Source organism: Condylura cristata, unplaced genomic scaffold (genome assembly GCF_000260355.1).
Source record: "Condylura cristata isolate star-nosed mole 26May11 unplaced genomic scaffold, ConCri1.0 scaffold00019, whole genome shotgun sequence".
Taxonomy (NCBI): Eukaryota; Metazoa; Chordata; class Mammalia; order Eulipotyphla; family Talpidae; genus Condylura; species Condylura cristata.
The window spans coordinates 2,517,359-2,536,321 of NW_004567120.1; the positions used below are offsets into that span (position 1 = coordinate 2,517,359).

The 18,963-nt window shown below is 37.9% G+C and overlaps 1 pseudogene; it reads right to left on the reverse strand.

Annotated features, from left to right (window-relative positions):
* The window catches only part of LOC101632054, a 21,095-nt pseudogene extending 9,532 nt beyond the window's left edge, over positions 1–11,563 (reverse strand).
* Positions 11,564–18,963: the final 7,400 nt, after the last annotated feature.

Consider the following 18,963-nt stretch of genomic DNA (forward strand, 5'->3'; position numbering starts at 1 on the left):
ACCCGCTGCGCCACCAAGGAGGGCCAGTCTTCTTCCATTTTTTAAAATTTCTTTTATCATTGCGATTAGAAACTCTGTATCTGGTAAGCAGAATGTAGCTTCCTAGTTTATGACTTGAGGTTCTGGAGATTTGTTCTCTTTGTGTGTTGTACTGTTCATGTAAGGACTCATGTTGCCATTTGTTGGGTTTTCATTCTTCCCATTATTAGCTTTGGAATCCAGCTGGTGTAATGGGGCTTCCTCTATGTGTGGATCCTCTGCCTTCTCTTGTCAAGGGTCTCCCCTATCTGGGGGAGCAGTTGGTGGTGTGTCAGGAGAGGTGGCAAGACCTCTGGCTACTCTGGCACCCTCTCAACATGGGTCTGTAGTCTCACCAGTCTTTGTGGTTACTGATAGGGTCTCATGTTAATTCTGCTGGTCTGTGCAGGTGCTGAGGAATTTATGGGAGTTCACCAGGCTTCTGACTGATCTGTTACCCTCACTGACATGTGTCCGGGGACTCACTAGTATAGGCAGGACTGGCTGGGTCTTGCAGGAAGTTGCAAGGTCTCCGCCAGTCCAGGCCTACTTCTTTATCCATTCATCCATCAATAGACATCTAAACTGTTGGTCAAATGGTAAAAGCTTTCAACTGTAAGATGAGTATGTTCTGGGAACCCAATGTACAGCAAAGTGATTATAAGTAAAATTTTTGTTGAGGGCCCTCCTTGGTGGCACAGTAAGTTAAAGCGCAGCACTAAGAATCTAAAGCCACTTCAGCATGAGTTTGATCCCTGCCCCAGAGCTAACCCACATGGCATGGCAGACCTCTCCTGACCCACCCACTGCTCCCCTCAGCCTGTTCTACTCCCCACTCTGTCTCTGGTGAATCCTCTCACTGCCCCTGCACCGGGGCCTGTATCCCAGTTCTGTATGCATAAATAAATCTTTTTAAATTTTTTTGTTGTTTACTTAATATTTGCTAAGAGAATAGATCCTAAATGTTCTCACTGAAAAGGTAAGTATGTGAAATGATAGATGTCATTTAACTTTATTGTAGTTATATTATTACAATGTATTTGTATATCAAATCATCACATCAGACACTTTAAAATCACATTGTACAATCTAAACATTCACATTATTTAGCAGTCATACCTCAATAAAGCTGGTGGTCAAGAGGGTGAAGTCTTCATTAAATTTTACAAAAAGAAATAATGACCTTCCATTTCAGGAAACCCCTCAATTCTGGGCAAACATGTTTGGTCAACAAGTTTGCATTTACCACAGTAACTGATCCTCTTACCACCCAAATAAGAAAATATGGGTTTCTCATTACTGGAGCCAGTCGGAAAGCTCCAAACAAGATTCCCCCCAGAACTGTACTTCCATACCTGTCACCATATTGACTGTACTTTTGAATGTACGGTTTTATATCTAAATATTCTGTCTTGTTCTCACACATACCACCCCAAAATACTCCCTTGTGGCTCACAAATACACAATTCACACTTTAAGAAGCAATGCTTGGCTTACCGAATGTGAGCCTGTTTCACTGCTTCAGATCTAGGCTTCCTTGCTCTTACTACTTCTGGGCAGAGGTTTTTTCTTTCTTTCTTTTTTTTTTTTTTTTTTTTGGCAATGTTTCAAACAGAGGTCAAATTTGACATGTGAAAGTGGTTTTAGTGTGGATTTTTTAGTATATTCACAATGCTGTACGACCATTAGCCTTCTCTAATTCCAGATAATTCCCATCATCTTTACATCAGGGCAAAGACCTTTAAGATCCCCCTCCACTGTTGAGTAAAACTGTTCTTTAGATGTGATGATAATAATAAAATAACAGAACCTGCACTGTCAAATAATTAATAAATGGAACTGGAATATACCAATTCAGTATGCCTGAGCCCCCTCATAACCGAAAACACACCATTTGAGGATAAAATTATGAGAGCAGTGGGTTCCGCAGCTCCAGCCCATGACTTCCTGAGTGGAGCTTAGAGGGGCTGCGGGGCCGAGTTGGGCCAGCGGGGGGACTTTAACGGACAGAACAGGTGGGCCTGACCTGGGGCTTTTCCAGCTGGCTCCCACTGGCAGCCTGTGGCTTTTCTGGCTGCTTTCTGCTCCTGGCTTGCAACCCCTGCTTAGACACCGGCCTCAACTGAGCAGGTGCTATCTGGGATAGGACAACCAGTATCTGGCCACATGCCAGCCAATAAATTTTCTTTTCCTCCACTCTCCCCAATCTCCCTTTGCCTCAGTCTCTGTGTAAATAAACAATGTTTCTATTTCTGCTTTTGTTTCCTGTTCTGCATTTTGAAGTGGGAGAGTGAGGACTCACCAACCAGTCATTCCTAATTCCCTTGGGTTTGCTGCATTTCAAAATAACAACAACAAAAAAAAAAATCCCTACATCACAAATTATTAAAAAATAGCTACTTCCACATATATGCTTCCTTACAGCTTAAAAGAAGTTCTCACATATTCTCTCTTCCCGTTTAATAATGTACACACAACTCTCAGATTCATGCAAATTCTCACAGTCAGAGCCTCCCCAACTCTATTCTGCCTCTGTCTGGGATGATTATTGACCCAGTCAGTGCTTATGGATTCAGTCTTCATTTTGATATAAAACTGACTGACCTTTTATGCTCTTCTAATTCCTAAACTTAGTTTTATTTGCTTTGTTCAAATTTCAGTCCAGCAGAGAGATAACTGAAAGATGACATCTGAAAGGGACTTATGCCACAAACTCAAGGCGCAAGTTGGCACCTCCACTCTGAGGACAAGGTTATTATACACCCAGGAGAGCAGATGTCACTGGAAGAGCTCCAGCCCGTTCAATCATGAATTTCCCTTAACAGGTCACCCGGAATAAAATAGACTATCTTATATGTCCCCTTTGGGAAATCCTGGGATTCCCTTATTCTCTCTTGGGGTGCTAATTAGAAGCCAAAAGACCATGCGGTAATAATGTCATTGGCCTTTTATATCTGCACCAGGGCCAGATAAAGCCTTTTCACATTTATTGTGGCTATTTAATCTTCTCAATAGACCTATGAGCTATATCAGCATGGTCCCTATTTAACATCAAAAGGTAATTGAGTGCCAGAGGGAGTCCAGACTTACCTTTGTCCAACAGTTAGCAGGCAGAAGAGCCAAGAGTCAAAGATGGGTGCATTTACAGGGCCACATATTATATATCCAGTTCCCATCCAGTAAAGACTGAATTGGAAAATTAGTCCCAGGAAGTCATAACTCATTAAACCCTCAGCTCCTCGTCCCAAGGCATCCAGTGCCTTCATATTGCTTACCTACTCTCAACCACCACCCAAGCAGGATTTTCCCAGAATATTTTTCATAGACATATTGGGAAAATTAAGGTAATACAATTACTAAATATATTCTAAGAAGCATTTTCAACCTCTCACCCACCTTTGAGTGTACCTGCCATTCTGTCTGGGCTCTTAACAACCATAATTCTTTCATCTGGTTTATAGAGTGTAAAGGAGCCTCTCCAAGTTCTAAAGTTCTTACAAGAGGAGGCTGTCAGACTTGAAACCAATAACTGGATCTGTTGTTTAGTTTACGACCGAGGCCTGGTTCCAGCTCTGGTTCTTGGCTGGCCTCCGTGAGCAGAAAGAAGGAAACTCATTTGTCATCCTCTGTTTCCAAAGTCCAATCTAACTGTCTGCACGCAAATTCCATGACAGACTTAGGCACTTTAGGCAATAGCAGGTGGAAAGTGTTTCATCCCTGATGGGAATTCCCAGGCCCAAACCCCAGTCCCCTCCTTCCCTCCTCACAGCAGCTCACAGACCCCTCCTCTCTGGCTGCCCACCATCTCTCCTAAGCAAAGCAGATAGATGCAACTCACCTCATTCCAGCAGGTACCCCTTGCATGCTGACTTCCTACCTGAATTAGCACCAGGACATGCAGAAAGTGATTCTGGGTTTACTTGTGTGTGGCAGTGCCAAGTGCTCTGAACTAGAAAGCGGCATCCCTACGCTCCTAGGCCCACCTCTACCTCAACTCACTTCTTTTGAGGTCTAAGTTTCTTATCTACAAAGTGAAGATAATAACGACTTCCTATCCTGCCTCCACACATTCTCCACGCACAGAGAATGGAAAGTTCTATCCATAGACAAATATATTGAAGTGTGGAGTAAACTTGCTCTTCCCACAGTCCCTGAGCCCTAGCCCCAGGGTAGAGCTGGCTCCTGGTTAAGGAACACGTGTGCTCCAACAATGACAATGGGGCGGCTTAGGCATGCACCAACCCCTCCTCCACTCTGCCCCTGAGTCTGAAGGCTCCACACTGAGGTTGGTGGGAGTGGCATGTGAAGAGGGTCTTGGCCAGTGCTACCCTGGCAGGTAGCAGAAAGGTCAAGACATGAGTCCATATGTACATGACCAAGCATCTAAACAGGGGGACTAAGAATGCTGAGAGACATAATGGTTAGTGTGCCTGATGTTTGTGAGTCACAGCCATGTGCAAAACAACAGTCTCACCTTCACCCGGTCCTCTTTCCTACCTGCTATTAACTCATTCCTCCTGCTATTAACTCATTCCTCCAATAAGAACCCCCTTTACTGAGGCTTGTGCAAAGCGAAGATCCCTTCCTCTCACTGGGGTCCTGGCTTAGCCCCAATCGATGAACACATCCAGACATCCAGGCATCCAGGCTCCTTTCTGAAGGACCTCAAACCTGTAATGGGGGCGGGGGGGAAGAGGCACCTACTTCCGCTTTAATTTGACATGCTTAATTTGAGCTATATAAGGGAACTCTACGTGGGAAATTCACAGGTCAATTGAATATGTGGATCTGAGGCTCCAGACTAAGGTCAAGCTTGGAGGTAGATATTTGAAAGGCATCTTGAAAGAGCCATTGTTAATGCCATGGGAGTAATTAGAAACCTCGACAAAGTGAGTGGAACCTTCTAAAGCAAAAATAGAAGTGAGCCAGGGATGAACTCCTGGGCCTAATTTCTTTGAGAAAAAAGGAAAAAGTAGAGTGTTTTGACAAAGGAGACTGAAAAAGAGCAGTCAGAAAGTAGAAGGCTAACCAAGAGAAATGTCATGAAAATCATGGGAGGAGAGTTTTTAGAAAGAGAAAACTGCTCAAGGAAATGAGTACAGAATAAAAGCTATTTGATTTGGTGACCTTTACAAGAGTGGTTTCAATTAAGCCTTGAAGGCAAAATCTAGACATCAGGCATCATAAGGTCTGAGAGATAGGGTTGCCAGAGCTGGATCCCAGATTTTAAAAGTTTGCAGGTCAGTCACAAGGTGGATGGACGAGCCAGATCGCACACACACAGCAAGGTCAAAGAGAGGGAGCACTGAGCTTCCTATCTTCCCTCTGATCCTCCATCGAAGTCAGCTGAAGCACCACGTTCTCCCTCCTGTTTTCTTCAGTGCTTGTCCCACTTTCCGCTTTCTCCTATCCTGTTTTTAATAGACTACAATGAACTTCAAAGAAATACAGAACTACTGAAAATACTTTCCCTCTGACTTCAGCTGAGATCTGCCTACAGCTCAAGATATTTTCTAGGCATGTCATTCCCCAAAGCAGTGGTTTCAGTTTTTATCCACTGACCTTAATGTACTGGCTTCCATCCACTCTTTCATAGCAAGTGATATCATGCTCTACAGTCTTATTGGGCCCAGTCTCCCTCCATGCGACCTCAGTTATCTCAACATAGCATTAGTTTACAACAGCATATAGGCATTAGGTGTACAATTTCTCACACCAGAGACTGTGTATCATACCTCAGCACCACCAAAAGTCCAGTCCCCATAAGTCACCACCAGTCTGTCTCCTCTATATATTCCTTCTCCCATCACCTCTGGTAACCACCATTCTGTAGTCAGTCTAAGGATTTCGGGGTTTGTTTTGTTTCATTTTATTTTTTTTCTTTATATTCTACAAATGAGTAAAATCACATGGTATTTGTATTTCTCCTGGCTCATTTCACCTAGCATAATCCCCTCCAGATCCATCCATGTTGTAACAAATGGCAAGAGTTCATATTTTCTATAGCAAAGTAGCATTCCATTATGTAGATATATCACATCATCTGAATCTACTCATCCGTCATTGAGCATGGAGGTTACTTTGGCTATTGTATTTGGCTATTATAAATAGTGTTACAATGAACTAAAGAGTGTGTATATCTCTTCAAATTAAAATTTTCATATCCTTCAATTTAATACCCAGAAGTGGAAAAACTGGTTTATATGGTACTTCTATTAACTTTTATTTTTGAGCTAATTTTTTTTATTTTAATATATTTACTACATCATCTTTCATTTTTGTACAATGTATAATTTCCCCATGAAATTACCACCAGCAATTCACCCATGCAGCATTACCATAGTTCCTTGTGCTTTTCCCACTCCTATCCTGATCCTTCACCATCCTCCTCCCCTACAGAATGTCTCTATCTATAGTTGCCTAATGATTTTGATTTTGACTTTCTTGTGGTTACTTTTTTCTGATTCCTTATTTGATTCCTCTACATTCCTCTTATAAGTGAGACCATTTGATATTTTTCTTTTTCTTTCTGGCTTATTTCACTGAGCATAAAAGCACTGAGCATAATCCACATTTCTTCAAAGGGCATGAGTTTGTCCTTTTTGATTGCTGAGTAATATTTCATTGTGTAAATATAGCACACCTTCTTGATCCAGTCATCTATTTTGGGGCATTTGGATTGCTACCATAGCTTACTGATTATAAATTGTGCTGCAATAAACACAGGGGTGCAAGTGTCCTTTTGAATTAATATTTTTGTGTTCTTTGGATAGATACCTAGGTGTGGAATTGCTGGATCATATGGTAGCTCCATTTATAGTAGTTGGAGGAAACTCCACACAGCTTTCTATAGTGGTTGAACCAGTTTGCATTCCCACCAGCAGTGTAGGAGAGTTCCTTTTTTTCCACATCCTCACCAACATTTGTTGTTGCTATTCTACTAGGTTTTTGAAGGACTTTTTTGCAAGCAGCTGCACCAATGTACATCCCCACCAACAGTTGATGATGATTCCTTTTTCTCCACATCACACACACATTATATCTTGGCTTTTTGATAATAGCCATTCTAAGTGGTGTGAGGTAAAATGTTGTGTTTTTATTTTGCATTTCCTTAATAATAAATGATTTAGAATATCTTTTCATGTGTCTGCTAGCCATCTGTATGTCTCCTTTGGTGAAATGCATATTTAGGTGCTCTAAATCATGTTGTCTTTTTTGTTATTTGATTGTATGAGTTCTTTATATACTTTGAATATTAACACTTTGTTAATTGGTCTTCTCCCATTTAGTAAGCTATCTTTTATTTTAACAATAATTCCTTAAGTGGGCAGATGTTTTCATGAACTTACATTTATTTTCTCATTTGTTTTTCTTGCTGTTGGACATCTCCAAGGTCATTGTCAAAGAGCTTACAACCTATGTTTTCTTCTATATATTTTATGGCTTTGGGACATATATTCAACTCTTTAATCCATTTTGAATAGAATTTTTTCCACTAAATTTTTATTTTTTTTATAAAAAGCACATAATTATGGGAGGGATTTACATTGTTGCTCTTCCATATGTGCACATGTCCCATTCACCCTCTCCCAAATCACCCATGTCAATACTCCATATGTGTCCCTATCCTACTCCCTCCTCTCTCTACTCTGTTCCCTCTGGTAGCCACTATATTCTTTCATTGGTACAAGATTTATTCCTACTATATTTTGTCCCTGTATGTACTTTAGTTATTTATATTCAAGAGTTGAATGAAACCACCTTATATCTTACACTTTTTGACTACTTCAGTTAACATAATCACCTCAAGTTTCATCTATTTTGTTCAAAGTAACACCATTTCATCTTTTCCACAGCTGTTTAGTATTCTATTGAGTATATATTCATTCCTTGATTTTTTTATCCAGTGTTGAAGTGCACTTAGATTGGTTCCATGATTTGGCAATTATGGATAGTGCTTCTATATACATATGCATAGGTAGAGTCTTCATATTGTTTGAATAAACACCTAAAAAAGGTATTACTAGATCTTATGGAATTTTCTTTAAAAAGTTCCTTACCGGCCCTCCCTGTTGGCACAATGGGTTGGGATGCAGCACTGCAAGCTAACCACAGCCGCTTCAGTGAGAGTTCAGTCCCTGCCCCAGAGGTGGTCCACATGGCACAGCAACCTCTCCTGTGTTGCCCCCTGCTCCCTTCAGTACTGACCTTCGTCAATCTGCCTGCTCTGCTCCCTACTCTGTCTCTCACCACCCCTGCATCACTGGCCTGTACTCCAGTTCTGTATGAATAAATAAATCTTTAAAAATTTTTCCATACCATTTTCCACAGGGTTTGCAATACTTGTATTGCCACCAACAGTAGCTGGAAGTTCCTTTTTCACAGCAAACTTGCCAACATTCTGATATGTGCCATTCTCAAAGGTGTGAGGTGACAGCTCATTGTACTTTTGATTTGCATTTCCCTTATTATAACTGATGAATGAATAATTTTATATGAATAATTTTATATGAATAATTTTCACATATCTGTAGGTTATTTGAATGTAAACTTTGGAAAAGTGTCTATTTACATCATTTGTCCATTTTTTGATTGGGTTGTTTAGGTTTTTGCTGTTGGATTATATAAGAACTTTGTAAATTTTGGAGATTAACCCAATTAGATGTTTGATGTACACATATTTTTTTCTTATTCTGTAGGTTGCCTTTTTGTTTTTGTGATTCTTTTTGAGAAACAAAACTTTTTAGTTTGATGTAGTCTTACTTGTGTACTTTTTTTGTTTCCCTTGCCATTGGGGTTGAATTTCCAAATACATCTTTGTGGTAAATGTCCTATAGTGTGTCGCTGTGTTTTCTTTCAAGTACTATATGGTTTGGGTTTATATATCTAGATCTTCATTGATTTGGAGTTAATTTTTGTGCATGGAGTTAAGAATGGGTCTTCCTTCACTTCCTTGCATGTGGCTATCCATGTTTCCCAGCAACTTTTGCTAAAGAGGCTATATGTTCTCCATTGTATGGCCATAGTCCTTTGTCTAAGATAAGTTCTCCTTATTTGTGTGGATTTGTCTCAGGGATTTCTATTCTGCTCCATTGATCTGAATTTTCATTTTTGTTCCAGTATTATATTGTTTTTATTTGTTTTGTTTATTCATTAGGAGAGAATTTTATGTTGAAAGTGTCATCGTATGTGGTACATATACACAATGGAATATTAGTCAGCAACCAAAAAAAATAAACACATGTCTTTTGCAGCAACATGGATGAAGCTGGAAAAGATCATGCTTAGTGAAATAAGCCAGAAAGAAAAGGAAAAATATCGATGGTTTCACTTATAGCAGGAATATAACAAATCAGGCGAGAAAATAATAATAACGAACAGCTATATACCAGAGACATTTTGTGGGATGGAGTGGGGAATGGGATCAAAAACAGTGGAGGGAGAGAAATGCACTGGATTATGGTGATGGCACATGGGTGATTTGGTGATGGGATGCCCACGGGGATTACAGGTGAGATGGAAAAATGCACAAAATGATGTAAAAATAAACTACTATATTATTTTTAAAAATCATATTCTATACTAGCTTTTACTCAGATAAGCACATCCCACTTAAAAATGTTGTGTTCTTTGGGCCCTCCCTGGTGGCGCAGCCTGTTAAAGCGCAGCACTAAGAAGCTAAAGCACTTCAGCCCGGGAGGAAATCCACGTGGTGTGGCAGACCTCTCCTGGCCCACCTGCTGCTCCCCTCAGCATTGTACTTCATCAGTCGGCCTGTTCTGCTCCCCGCTGTCTCTGGTGAATCCTCTCACCACCCCTGCACCTCTGGCCTATACCCCAGTTCTGCATGCACAAATAAATAAATCTTTTTTAAAATGGGTTTTTTTCTAATAAATATAAGACTTACAAAAAAAAGTGTCATCTTAAACTTCAAGGCTGTCCATTAACATCACAATTAAACGTGCCGAAGGTAAAGCCATCTTGTCAAATTGCCCCTTTTTAGCCCATCCAAACATCTCAAATCCACCCTTTTTTTTTTTTTTGACCTTCTATTGCCCCATTTTTTAAGGCTTTTTAAGCAAAAGAAAATAGATACATATTGGTAAGTGTATGTCCATATTCACAGAGATACAGTGTAAACTCTGAGCCCAATATCCTGAGAAAAGGGGGGAAATCAGAACTCTCTGTACTACAAAACAGAGGCCCGGTATTCTACAGCCTCCAGCAAAGCTAAGGAGCATGTTTTTCTTTTTCCCACAGAACATGGTGGTGTTGAATGCGTAATATTTTTGTTGAGACAGAAATGATGAAAATGAATTTATAACAGAAAGGGGTAGCGATACTTCTCCCACTGATTGTACTCAATATATTTCCCCCCTAAATAAGTTGAGAACCATGGCATAAAGAGACCTCAAAAACAGGGCAACTGAGCACAAGAAGGGGAAAGAAAAAAAGACTGAAATTTTCTATCAGGGACTGGAGAAAATTTAAAAAGGTTGGAAAACATCAGTGTTTCATTACTAATCTTCCCCTTCATATTCCTTGCCTTTGTTCACCTCATCATCTTTTTTTATTTTTTATTTTTTATATATATATTAATATTTTTTACTACAAAGTTTGTTTTTACATCATTTTGCATATTTTTTTTCCATCTCGATTGTAATCCCCGCGGGTTTCCCATCACCAAATCACCCCTGTGCCACCACCATAGTCCCGTGCATTTCCCTCCCTTCCCCCCTCCCCCGTTTTTGATCCCATTCCCCACTCCGCCCCCATCACCTCATCATCTTTATCTTTCAGTTCTTCCTCATCAACATCACTCCATCCCCCAGGACTTCTCCCTCCTCCACCTTCTTTTGCTCCTCCTCCATCATCATCATCATCTTCTTCTTCCTTTTATTCTTCATCTATGTCAGGAACCAAATAGTACTGTAATGGATTTTTCCAAATATCATCTTTGATGACCTCTCCTAAATCATCTGCACCTTTGTCAGAATAGTCAGTAAACCAGATAAAGAAGCTCTCTGATTCCTCATGGTGTCTCTTCCGTTGGCTTTATACTGCAGTTAACATGAACATTTCATCAAGTCCTTTTACAGATTTCCTTTTGATTTCAGTGGATTTTGAAAATGGTTTAACAATCTCATTTGGATGAAATTCTTTGTAGAAAATTTGATATTCAGAGTAAGGGTTTTCATCAAAATAAAAACCTATACTATAACCTGATTTAATATCTTTAAATTGTGTCACTTCAACTCTTGTCAAATAATGTAGCACCTCTTCATTCTTCTCCATAAACAGTCAAGATAATTGTGGATGTTTTACAAATACTGTTACCCAAAAAACTGAGATTTTGCAATCAACTTCAACCATTTCTGGGGGGAAAAAATGGTTGGTGGAGTTGTTATATTTCTGGTCTACTTTCAAAATATTCTCACTGGCTTTTTCATTAAGTCTGTCTAGTTCATTTTGTATTTCATCAACATTGCTCAATTGCTTCTTGCTCCTTTTCTTCTCCCTTCTGCTCACCTAGGCATTTTGACATGTCCACCTGTCTGGGTACTTAGGGAAGTCTTGGTTTCTTTGTTTGAGGCTGAAGTGGAGACAGCCTTTTGGGGACCAGTTTGTAAGTAAAGTCCCATAACCTAACCCAAGGAAAAATACATGTCTGGAATGGGCTATGTGGACGGAAGCTGTCAGGTGACCCAAGTTTAAATCTTTCCATATTGTTTTGATTACTGTTGCTGTGTAATATATTTGAAGACAGGAAGTGTAATACCTCCATTATTCTTCTTTCCTTGAATAGCTTATGTATTCAAAGCCTTTCATACTTTCACATATAAATTTTACAGTTTTTTGTTCTATTTCTTTGAAAAACTATCATTGGTATTTGGATAGGTATTGTATTGAATCTAGAGATTGTTTTAAGTAATATGACCATTTTAATTATGTTAATTCTTCCTACCCATGAGCACCGGATATAGTTCCATCTCTTTATGTCTCTTATTTTTTTTTTCAGAGAGTTCTATAATATTCAACAAACGACCTTCAAGTCCTTTGTTAAGGTTATTCCCAGGTAACTCATCCTTTTTGGTGTGATTGTGATAGGATTGTATTTCTTATTTCCCTACCTTCTGGTACATTGTTTGCATATAGAAAGGCACCTGACTTTTATGTATTTATTTTGTATCTTGCTGCTTTACTGTACGTATTTATTATTTCTATTAGTGTTTTAGAATCTTTTGGTTTCTCTAAGTATATTAAGGGTCATCTGCAAATAATGACAGTTTCACTACGTCTTTTCCAATTTTTATTTTATGTCTTTTTCTTGCCTAATTGCTTTAATTAGAACTACCACTACTATGTTGATTAATAGTGGTGATAGTGGATATCCTATCTTGTCTTGATCTTAATGGGCAATACTTTCAGCTTTTCACCACTGAATTCAGCAACGTGCTAAGAGAATCATTCACCAATAAGTGGGCTTCATACCAGGCATGTGAGGCTGGTTCAGCATATGCAAATCAATAAATATCATTTACCAGACCACTACTCACCACTGAGTATGATACTGACTTCTGGTTTATTGCATATGACTTTTTTAAAAAGATTTACTTATTTATGCTAACAGAACTGGGGTACAGGCCAGAGGTGTAGTGAGTTAGAGGATTCACCAGAGATAAGTGGAGAGTAGAACAGGCAGATTGACAAAGTACACGGCTGAGGGGAGCCACGGATGGGTCAGGAGAGGTCTGCCATGCCATGTGGGTCAGCTTCCTGGCTGGGGATCGAACTCATACTGCAGTGGCTTTAGAGAGCTTCATAATGATGTGTTTTAACCTGTTGCACCACCAGGGAGAGCCCGTATATGACTTTTTAAATGTTCTTGGTAAGTTCCATTTTTCTGATTTTATTGAGTTTTTTTATCATAAATGGATGTTAAATATTATCAAGTGTTTTTTCTGCATCTATTATGAAGTGTTAGGTTTTAAGCTTTTCTTTTTCTGACCCTTAGTTTGGTTTCTCTATTTCTACATATAAGTATCCATCTGATATTTATCTTTCTCCTTAATTCACTTAGCATTATTTTTTCCAGCTTTTTTCATGTTTTCACAAATGGTACGTGTTTACCTTTCGTGATCTCTGAGTAGTATTTCATTGTGTGTGTGTGTGTGTGTGTGTGTGTGTATCACATCTTCTTGATCCAGTCACCTTTTTTGGAGTACTCATTTTGTCCACATAACTTGGATATTGTGAATAGTGATGCAATAAACATGGGAGTGCAAGTCTCCTTCCAAATTATTTTGAATTTTGAGTGTAGATGGAATTACTGGGTTGTATGGAAGATCTATTTTTTAAGGTTTAATAGTTTATTTTTATATCATTTTGTGCATTTTTCCATCTCAGTTGTAATCCCCATGGACTTCCCATCACCAAATCACCCATGTGCCATCACCACAGTCCAGTGCACTTCCCTCTCCCCACTGTTTTTGATCCCATTCCCCACTCTACCCCCATAAAATGTCTCTGGTATATAGCTGTTCATTATTATTATTATTTTCTCACCTGGTCCGTTATACTCCTGCTCTGAGTGAAAGCATCTGGTATTTTTCCTTTTCTTTCTGGCTTATTTCACTAAGCATGGTCAGATCTATTTTTAATCTTTGAGACACCTCTGTACTTCTTCTGATAGCAGCTGGACCAGTTCGCACCATAGATCATTTTCAAAAGCAAAAGATCAGATGAGAATTCATGACAAAAATAAAATAACTGTCAAGGAAATTTGGTTGTCTTTGTGACATGCAAATAAGACAATAATACCAATCCAAGGAAAAAAAATTTTAACAACTTTTATTATTTTACATATTTTTTACATCATTATTCATTTTTGTATAATGTATGCTTTTTCATCTTGGTTGCAGTCCCTGTGGAATTCCCAACACCAATTCACCCCCGTGGCATCAATTTTCAGAAAAGAGTTCACAGTGAATCTAATTAATTAAAATGGATTAACATGATATATACAAAGAAGAAAATCTTCAGATAAAACATATAAGTTTGATATAATATGCTATGAATATATTAAGCATGTCTTAGAATATAACAAGAGTATCAAGTAAAGAGTTTCTACAAGTCTAGAGTAGGTCATAAATATGTTTATATGAATAAAACTCCCTAGATAAGTGATGTGAATCTCCAATTAAAATCCAGTGACTTAGAAAATGCTACATTTTTTTTCTAATACCACGTAATGAAAGTCATTTTACAAATACAACTATGATAACAACTTTATCATTTAAAATAATGTCATACAAATATATTGTTATGGAAGGTGTTCACAATATGTTAAGTTCTAAAAGAAGCAGAGCATTAAACAATATGTATGATATTTTTGTATTTATATGTGTATCAAAATCTATATATCAGGGTGAACCATATGGATTTGCTATTAAATGATGTAACCTTAAAAATGATCAGTTTCCTATGATTCAACCTAATATATACATACATATATGAAGCTATACATAAAGAGAGAGAAAGATGTCTTAAAAGACATGCACAAAGTATCAATGGTGGTCTTCCACTGGATGCTAGAATATAGGTTCTTATTTCCTCCCTATATTTTCTACTTTTACTGCAGTGCGTTATTTGTTTCAGAATCAAATATATTTGATTTATAAGGTAAATGAATACATTAGTGTTATTTTGGATTATTTAGTACAAAATACTTTTTATTAGTTTTTAATAGATACCATCATCATTTCTATATTATATAACAATGCCATATGATTGGCATATATAATAATACCATTTTAATAGTCAGCTATGTGTACAAGAGCCTAATGAACTTTGGAAGTTATCAAGATGATTTTATGAGAGTCATTAACAATACATATTCAAAAGACAAACCAAAAGAGAAATTACTTTTGCCATGGCAAAATAAAAGGTGAGTAGAAAGCTGTCTTTTTTTTTTTACATTTTTTAAATATATATATTTATTTTTATATATTTTACATCATTGTTCATTTTTGTACAATGTTTGCTTTATTTTCTCAGGTGCAGTCCCATAGAATTCCCACCACCAATTCACCTGTGCACCCTCTCCATATTCCCTTTTGCTCTTCCTGTCCTCCCTTTGATCCCTTTCCCACCTTCTCCCCTGCAGAATATTTCTGGTTTATCACTGTCCCTTTATTTTTTTTACTAGATCCTCTATATTCTTCCTATAAGTGAAAACATCTGGTATTTTCTTTTTCTTCTGGCTTATTTCACTAAGCATAATCCCTTCTAATTCCATCCAGGTTGCTGTGGATGACATTAGTTTATCTTTTTTGATTGCTGAGTAGTATTCCATTTTGTATGCATACCACATCTTCTTGATCCAGTCATCTATTTGGGGGCATTTGGGTTGATTCCACATCTTACCTATGTAATAAACAGGGGTGCAGGTATTCCTTTGTATTAATGATTTTGTGTCCTTTGGGTAGATTCCTAAGAATGGAATTTCTGGGTCATAAGGCAGCTCCATTTTTAATAGACTGAGGAACCACCATACATCTTTCCATAACTGTTGGTCTAGTTTGCATTCCTACTAGCAATGGAGGAGATTTCCTTTTTCAGCACATCCTCGCCAACATTTGGTTGCTAGTTTTTTAATATGTGTCATTCTTACTGGTGTAAGAATTGTAGTTTTAATTTACCACATAATCCCTGATTATGAGAGATGTTAAACATTTTTTCATATGCTTGTTGGCCATTCACGTTTCCTCTTTGGGGGAAAATGCTACACTTAAATCAGAGATGCAGTCAAGTTAATGTTTTTAAAATTAACTGACATTATGAGTAATAATGTTATATTGTTGTTCTATTACCAGGTAAAACAACACTAGGACTCTGACAAAGAGAAGCATTTCATGAGCAGCAAGGGCACTGATGATTCCCTTATAACGCATAATTTCTGAAATATTTACATTAATAGCATTTTACCTATATCATTTTAATACAGAAAAGGCTGAGACTATCCTCTGATTTGACAACTCTTCTCAAGCAATTCATCAATGGTACTATATCAAACACACAAAATCACTTCTAGCAATAGGATATCTGAAGGACAGTTTTAGGTAAAAAGATTATTATTTTGGATTTTATTTTGGGAAGCCAAATATTGAAAGTTGTTTAGCATTTTAAATCTTGACTAAGATAAGGTCGTGGGTTACTGAAAAACATTGCTGATCTACATATTTGACCAATTTCACAATAAATATTTTGAAAAGTAAACATAGATGGTAACATGATTGTAAAGAACATCTTTAAGGTTTTGAGCTCTTGAATAATCAAGAGTGTCATAGGTGTACACAAACCATAGAAGGCTATTCTAACAAGACGGAGAATTGGCTCCTTCTAGACATTTACACAGAAAGTAAAGAACAATTTACAACCTTTCATAAAAAGCAGCCAATGATCCAAGTAAAAATTGACATTGTAAAAAAAAATCCAAGTTTTTAAAAAGATATTTTTATTTATCTATACATACAAGAACTGGGATGTAGACCATGTTGGGGGTGGGGTGAGAGGATTCCCCAGAGACAGAGTGGGGAGCAGAACAGGCAGATCTACTGCACACACTGGTGAGGGGAGCAGCAGGCAAGACAGGAGAGGTCTGCTGCACTGTGTGGGTCAGCTCCCTGGTCTGCTGGAGAAAGAGCTCATGCTGCAGCAGCTAGCAATAGCTGATAATGTTGTCTTTAACCCAGGCACCACCAAGGAGGCCCCCAATTCAAGTTTTGCATCAATAAAATAGTTGATGCTAAAACTGTTTTTTTAAACCTATAAATTAGTACATCAAATCTTAACATTAAACACAGCAAATTAAATTCCCTTTCCACAAACCATCTACTATTTACATATCTATATGCAACCCTTACAGTACAGCTTTTCAAAGTAGCAAAAACAATACATTTATTAACACACCCAAATATAATATAATCTCTCTGGAGTATATGAAAATAAGGAGCCAAGGTATATAAAGTTAAAATTATTCTTAACAACTGCTGTTTCAGTATTCTTTTTTTTAAAGATTTATTTATTTATGAATACAGAACTGGGGTACAGGCCAGAGGCTCGGGGCGGTGAGAGGCTTCACCAGAGACAGAGTGGGGAGCAGAACAGGCAGATCGACGAAGTACACTGCTGAGGGGAGCAGCGGGCGGGTCAGGAGAGGTCTGCCACGCCATGTGGTCACCTCCGGAGCAGGCGGGAATCGAACTCATGCGGAAGTGGCTTTAGCTTCTCAGTGCAGTGCTTTAACCCGCTGCACCACCAGGGCCTGTTTCAGTATTCTTAGAAATGATCTGCAGTGTCTAATGAATACACATTAATCAACTAAATTTATTGTCAGTCCAATTTCCTTGGAATAAATATCATGGATTTATTGTCAAGCTAAAATACTCCAAAACATAATTGCTCTTGAAATAGGGCTTGTCAGAATAATGATTTGATTTGTTAAACACAAATTTACATTTTTATACTCTTAACATAAGCTAAAAGTAGTACTAGTTTATTTGATCAACAAAATTGTGTAAATTTAGATAGAACACACCCATATAAGCTAAAAATGTATACATGAGCCCATGGGGATTACAACTGAGATGGAAAAAGGCATAAAATGATGTAAAAATAAGCATATTATTTTAAAAAAATGTATACATGTAGTGTATGCAACAATGATAAATCATGAAAAAATTGCTGTTTTTATTAAATCAAAAATATTAAAACACTCTCATTTGCCTAAATTATGTGAACTTGAATTCTTAAAATATTGGAATTAGTTTATCTATAAGAACACTTGTTTCACACATTGAAAGTAATTCAACACAATTTTTTTAATTGCTGGGAGATTTTGGAGCATTCAATTTATGCAAACATTTATATATCTCTAAGTCAACTAGAACAGTTTTCTTCAAACAATTTTATAATCTAATTTGGTAATGCCATCCAGAGGTAGAAAATACTACACACACAATGAAAGGTAAAGTTCTTTCTGAATTACAGTGTAAACATACAGACAGACATAGATAAATAGCTGATAGCCTCACTTCTAAAATTTCAGTCATGGGTCAAATGTAAAGAGAGAACTACAAAATTCACTGATCCCTATCAAAGACCTGTTCTCACATTGATGTGCATGGGTTTCTTGCCTGGTAAGAATGTGCTCAAAATATACAGAAAAATACTAACTAAGTACTGTCATCTTTCACCCAACAGAGACAAGACCTCTAAAAAGTACTGAAGCATTTCTAGAACCACTGAATGATCAGACTATGAAACCAAAAGAGCTAGCACTAGAAATCAAGCAAATCCTCCAAAATAATTAAAATCAAGTCCTTATGGTGCTACCAGTAGGCTAGATCTGGAACACAGGACCAGAAGCTAAACTCACATTAGACCCCCAGATTACCTGTCAGGCTCTGAGAGGCCTTGTTACCTTAGTGAAGCGAAGATGGATCTGAAAGTGAGGTCCAATCCTGTTAGTCATAGCACTGAAACTGTGAGGGACAAAATGCAACTGGCAATTAAGGAGATTGTTTTATTTAGGCTATTGATATGGGGGAATGTTCTTAAATGAAGACTCTATCAAAGAAAAGGGAGAAAACTTGAGGGGAAAAGAGCTCAAGGGTGCTATCTGAGTCACTTAGAGAAAGGGAAAGGAGGTAGGTACTTTATTATAATTTATGAAGCAGGTGGCCTTTTGTAGTTAGTCATTCCTCAGAACACAAAAGGGTCACAAAAGCTTCTAGAAGCACAGGGCTCAAGATAAAGTTAAAATAGTCAAACCACACAGCACCTTCCTGACCAAGGTAAAGCTGTGTTTGATATTTATCCTTAAACAACTGGAAGCCATTGAGGGTTTATGAAGATCCATGATACAGTCACTTGGCTTCTGAC